Raw genomic sequence first — 6844 nt, 5'->3', positions numbered from 1 at the left:
TGGCTTGTAGCCTGCCAGGCTCCTCTGTCCATGGGATTTTCGGGAATGTTAAAGATGATATATGCTGGGTCAAGTACAGTTCTTCAAATGTCTGAGGACGATTTTATGTTATTGCTGAGAGTTCTCTCTTCCTGGCTAAATGGCCCTAATTCCTTTGTCTGCTCCTCAGCTGACACATTTCAGACGTCTGCTTGCCCAGTGTCACAGCTAGAGCCTAGTGGAGGCCTTCTAGGACTGTGGCATCCAGAGAGGAGAATTCTGCAGGAGAGGAGAGCCAACACAAGCTTTAGAATCAGGTGTGTCTGGCTGCAAATCCAGGATGTGGCCATGTGACTTTGCACAGGTCATTTTCTCACTGAGCATGTTTCCTCATCTCTACAATTTGGTTAAGGATGTTTATCATCTCTTAGGGTTAATGTGAGGATTAGATGAGCTAATTTATTGTTTATCGAGGTGTGGTTATTCATCCTTTTTCCCTCCCCACCTTCTAAGCGGAGAGGATTCTTGCCAACTCAGCTCCATGATACCTTGCCTTTATTATGCAGGACCCTAGTCCTGGGTTATATCTTGGGAGAGAAGGGGTCAGGCAGTTTTGAGATCTCAGAGTGTGTCTAAGGGACTACCTTCTCTAGGGAGAGCTCTCTGTAAGGGAAGAAGTGTTTTGAAGAAGTCATCCTCTGCATTGAAAATAAACTCCCTCCAAATCCAAATCCACACCTATTAGGATAGCTACAATGAAAAAGACTGACCTAATTGAGTGCTGGTGAGCATGTGGAGCAAACGGAACTCTCATGCCCTGCTGTTAGAAACGTCAACTGGGAGGATTTCCTGGTGGTTCAGTGGTTAGGACTTCATGCTTCCACTGCCTGGGCACAGGTTCAGTCCTGCAAAACACACACACACACACACACACACACACACACACACAAGAAATGTAAAGTGATGCCAATACTTTGTAGTTTGTAGTTCTGCTTTTTTTGTGGGGGCTTTTTGGTTTTGTTTTTTGGCCACCGGGCAGGCAGGATCTTAGCTTCCCAGCCAGGGATCAAATCTGTGTTCCCTACACTTCAGGGAACACTGGAGTACTAGAGTACTAACCGCTGCATTGCCAGGGAATTCCCAGTTTGCAGTTTCTTAAAGAGCTGAATGTATAACTACCGTCTGATCTAGCTGTTTCACTTTTAGGTATCCACCCTTAAGACATGAAAATATGTCCAGAAGCAAACTTGTACCACTAATGTTCCTAGCAGCTTTATTTGTGAAAGTGAGAAGCGTTTTAGTCCCTCAGTCCTGTCTGAATCTTTGCGACCTCATGGACTGGAGCCTGTCAGGCCCTTCGAGCCATGGAATTCTCCAGGCAAGAATACCGGAGTAGGTAGCCATTCCTTTCTCCAGGGGATCTTCCCGACCCAGAGATTGAACCTGGGTCTCCCCACATTGCCGGCAGATTCTTTATCGTCTGAGCCACCAGGGAAGCCCAGTTGGAAGCAACCCAGTGACCAGCAACCAAAATGGATAAACAAACGGTGTTCCATCCATACCATTGAATGGGACTTGGCAACAAAGTGAAAGGAGTTAATTAGACATAAAACTACGTGAGCGAATCTCAAAATAACTACACGGAGTGAAAGAAGGCAGGCGAAAATGAGAATTACTGTGTGATTTCACTGAGATAAAAGTCCAGAAAATACAGAGTCATCTGCAGTGATCGAAGGCAATCTAGTGGTTACCGGGTACGGAGGGAGGGCGGGAGAGGCGGGAGGAAAGGATTACAAAACGCAGGAGGAAACCCTTGGAGGTTACAGGTATATTCATTATCTTGATTGTGGTGATAGTTTCACAGGTAGACTTCTGTCAAAACTTGTCAAATTATACACTTTAAACATGTGCAGTTTATTGTATGTCAATTACACTGCAACAGAGCCTTTGTTAAAAATGTACTCACCCATTTGCATTCTTTTGAGAGACTGGGAAAGGGTCTTAATTACTTTCATTTTTTCCTGACAAATAAGTCACCACGCAGCGACAAGGCCACCAGAAGCCCTGGGTATATTCAGTTTACATATATTACGCAGACAGCTTGGTGCCTGGCTAAATGAAAAGCAGTGATTGGGATTATTAATGCAGCATTCCAGGTACCATCTGAATGAATTCTCTATTTAGACCAGAAGCTGACAATTCAGAGAGCTTTAGGGGCCAGGCAGGTGAAATAAAGCAACAGTGAGACAAGCATATATAATAGGTAATGGTAGAGACTGGGCTTCTCTGGCAGTTCAGACAGTAAAGAATCTGCCTGCAGTGCAGGAGACCCGGGTTCTATCCCTGGGTCGGGAAGATCCCCTGGAGAGAGGAACAACCACCCAACCCAGTGTTCTTGCCTGTGAAATCCCATGGACAGAGGAGCCTGGTGGGCCACAGTCCGTGGGATTGCAAAGAGTCGGGCACGACTGAGCGACTAACACACACACACAATGGCAGAGACTATGGCAAAAATAATTTATGTCCGGTCCGAATGCATTCAGGTTCTAAGTGTTAAATAGCACTCATGGGTGGCCTGACTTGGACAAGTTTGGGGATAGGGGGTGGCTTGGCAGTCACTGCACTATCTCTATGACAGAATATATCAGGTCAAGCAGGTCCTTGAAACTTAGTGATTCGATAGCAACAGCTGACATTTTTTTTTGTTTGTTTTTATATATTAAAAAATCTTGGCCACACCCCCATGACATGTGGGATCTTAGTTCCCTGACCAGGGATCGAACTGTCACTCCCTGCACTGGAAGGCAGAGTCTTAACCACTGGACTTCCGGGGAGTTGCAGCATCAACTGACATTTTACAACATGCTTTTATTCGGTCCTCCTGACAACACCGTATGCTGGGTAAGATTATCCCCATTTTCTAGATGAGAAAATGGATGTTCACCAGGACTCCCACCCAGGGCCAGTGAATCTAAGACTCTGCCTTGCTGCTTCTCATCCTGGCTTGAGTTTTTCCCCATCCAGCTGCACCTGTGATTGTATTAGCTCTGTTTACTCTGGTGGAGAAAACTCAGCTGTTTCTCCATTCTCACAGTGGTCTCCTCTGAGACCAAGGGTATTCTGGAAGGAGAAAGAGCTCAAGAAGCCCCCTGGTGGACATTCCAGGGGAAAAAAAAAACAGTTGGAAACGCTCCAATTTTTTAAAAAAATAAATTCGCTTTGTAAGGAGTTCATCTGTGTCTGAACATCCTCGGATACAATGCAGGTAAGTTCACTTTAAGGAAGCTATTATCTATGGTCAGTAATTATGTAATACCTTTATACGGTGTCAGATGGTAACCAGACTTATCATCGAGATTGTTTTGAAATGTATAGACACACTGAATCACTGTGTCGTGTAACAGGAACTAACGTAGTATTGTGGATCGATTACACTTCAAAAAACAAACTGGGGGACTTCCCTGGTAGTCCAGTGACTGAGAATCTGCGCTCCCAACGCAGGGGCCCGGGTTCAGTGCCTGGTCAGGGAACTAGGTCTCACTTGCCACAAATAAGAGTTGGCAGGCCACAACTAAAGATTCTGAATGCCAAAACTAAGACCCCTACCAGACAAATAAGTCAATATTAAAAAAAAGAAAAAACCAAACAAACTCATAGAAAAAGAGAACATATTTGTGGTTATCAGAGACGGGAGCAGGAGGATGGACGAAGGCAGTCAAAAGGCACAGCCCTCAGGGGATTCCCTGGAGATCCAGTGATTAGGACCGCACATTTCCACTGCTGAGGACTCGGATCCCTGGTATGGGAGCTAGGATCCTGAAAGCTGCGGGCCGTGGACAAAAACAGAGGTTATAAAATCTCAGTTATAGGATAAAAAGGTACTAGGGGTGTAACGTACAACATGATAAATATGTTTAACACTGATGTATGTTACATACGAAAGTTAAGAGGGTACGTCCCAAGGGTTCTTCTCATCAGAAAGAAAATTTATTTTCTAATTTCTTTAATGTTGTTATCTATGGGTTCCCATGTGGTTCAGTGGTAAAGAATGTGCCTGCTAAGGCAGGAGATGTGGGTTTGATTCCTGGGTCAGGAAGATCCCCTGGAGGAGGAAATGGCAACCCACTCCAGTATTCTTGCCTGGGACATCCCATGGACAGGGGAGCCTACGGGGCTACAGGCCATGGGGCCTCAAAGGGTCACGACAGTGATTGAACAGCAACAGTGTTGACAGATGATGAACGTTGACTAAACTCATTGTGGTCACCATCTCCTGATGTTTGTAAGTCAAATCATTTGTGCTAATCAAATAAAAAGCAGTCAAATAAATAAATTTATTTATTTATTTATAAATAAATAACTTTAAAAATTCTATCATCTCTGTAGCGGAGAAGCGGGGTCGGGGAGAGTTACTCAGGTCTAGAGAAGTGGAACCCGTTCTGGTTTGGGGAGTCAAAGAAAGGGACTTTCCTGAGGAAGTGCTGGTGAACAAAGAGGGGAGGTGGAGTGACAGGCAGAGTGGAAAACCTTAAGAGAGCTGGGAGAAAGAGTGTGGACGTGATGCAGAAAGCCGGTGGAGAACCCAACAGAGGACAGTGGCTGAATCGGGGGTGTATTGTGAAGATCGCTGACTAAGAGGGACAGAGAGGAGCAAGGGATGTCCCTGCCAAATCCCGGCTTCCCCTCTCATGATTATTAGGAGAAAAGCAGAAGCAACAGGAACTGTGAAGCCTGTAGCAGAGTCGCTGGCTCCCAGCGTGAGCGGCTCAAGGGCAGTGGAGAGACCCAGCCCTGGGACTCAGACTTTGAGACCTCCCCTCGATGGCTTATTGGGCTTCCCAGGCGGCGCAGTGGTAAAGAACCCACCTGTCAAGGCAGGAGATGCAAGAGACGTGGCGGATTCAATCCCTGGGTCAGGACTATCTCCTTCAGTAGGAAATGGCACCCCACTCCAGTATTCTTGTCTGGAGAATCCCATGGACAGAGGAGCCTGGTGGGCTACAGTCCATGGGGTCGCAAAGAGTTGGACACGACTGAGCACGCGCATGCACGCACACACACACGCACACGCACACAGTCAATGGCTAATCGGCTGTGTGTCCTTCTGCAAATAGTTTGCCCTCTCTGGGCCTCTGGGGGCTCTGGATGGACTGGGGGAGGTGAAGCTGTGAGGCTCTGAGCTGCCTTCTCAGCATTTCTCAGCACGTTGTACTCTGACCAGCCTCAGGCTGTGCTAACAACTGCTGGAGTCCCCACGCCACCGCCTCCTCCGCGTGGCTTCAGAGTCTCTAGGTAAATTCCAGGCCCCGCCCGGCCAAGCCTTAGCTCTTAAATGACAGAGCGCTGCGTTAGGAGAGCGCGTCCCCGCTCCAGGACCGCACCTCTGTTCCATGGTTTCTTGAGCTCAGGCTTGTCCCCAGCCGGCCTCTAGGATCAGTCCAGGCTCTTGAGTTTGCCGAGCTCAAATCCTGCTTCTGTTGTGTCCTAGCTGTGACCTGGGGCGGGGAACAGGCTCTCTGAACCCCAGTTTCACCATCTGCATCACGAGGATTTGTGAGGATTCAAGGAGATTTCTCGGCACACAAAGTGTTCAACCCACAACGTGGTACGCAGTGACTTCCAATAACAGTTTTCATTTTTTAAAAATATTTATTTATTTGGCTGTGCTGGGTCTTAGTTGTGGCACGCAGGATCCTCAATCTTCACTGGGGCATGTGGGATCTCTAGTCTCAACGTGAGCAATCTAATTCCCTGATCAGGGATCAAACCAGGGCCCCTTGCATTGGGAGCTTGGTGTGTTAGCCACTGGACCACCAGGGAAGTCCCTGTTTTCTATTTTTTTTTAAGACATTTTATTATATAATAGTCAACACATACCTGTAACATATTTATTCCAAAAACATTGATGAAGGACCTGCTGGGTACCAGACCTCGTGGTAGATGCTGGGGATACCGCAGGGACTGAGATCTCATTGCTGTCTCTGTAGAGTTTACCCTGTAGAAAGAGTGATGAGTGCGTGAGTGCATGTGAAGTCGTGTCCAAGTCTCTGCAAGTCCACGGGCTGTAGCCCACCATGCTCCTCTGTCCATGGGATTCTCCAGGCAAGAGTACTGGAGTGCGTTGCCATGCCCGCCTCCAGGGGATCTTCCCAACCCAGGGATCGAACCCACATCTCGTATGTTTCCTGCGGGTTCTTTACCACTGCCACCTCCTGGGAAGCCCCCAACGAAGCAATGGCTGTCATATTATTATTTACATTTCTCTATTACGGCCCACACCAGTTTTAGCCATCTTAAGAGGTCCCCCCTGGACTTCCTTGGCGATCCAGTGGTTAAGACTGAGAACTTCCACTATAGGGGTGTGGGTTCAATCCCTGGTCAGGGAACTAAGACCCCACATGCCGCAGGGGGTGTGGCCAAAAATAAAGAAGAGGTCCTTCAGTCTTTCTTCATCCTCCTCCATCAAGAGGGCTTCCTGTTTGCCACACCTCACATTTGTCTCCTTACTCATGAGTCCTGAAGTGCTTTATAGCTCAGTTAGAAAACCTGAGTCAGGAGTCCTGGGTTCAACATGTCACTTAAACACAGGCTGTCTCGGTGACCTTGAGTGAATCACTGGTCTGCTCTGTACCTCAGTTTCTCCATCCTGAAACCTAAAGATAAGAGCCTCTTCCAGACCCCTTCCAGCTGAAACCATGGATTGGACTGTGTGTGTGTGTGTGTGTGTGTGTGTGTGTGTGTGTGTCTTTCCAGTCCCAGTTCTCATTCCTGTAGTTTGGAGGATCCACCTTGTAGATCAGATATCAGATTTTGTGTGGAACAAAAATATCAAATACTTGTTCTCACCAGGCTGGATCGTTTGGAT

The sequence above is a fragment of the Ovis aries genome, chromosome 17 (genome assembly GCF_016772045.2).
Source record: "Ovis aries strain OAR_USU_Benz2616 breed Rambouillet chromosome 17, ARS-UI_Ramb_v3.0, whole genome shotgun sequence".
In the NCBI taxonomy this organism is placed as follows: Eukaryota; Metazoa; Chordata; class Mammalia; order Artiodactyla; family Bovidae; genus Ovis; species Ovis aries.
Note: the sequence above shows the minus strand (reverse complement) of the source record.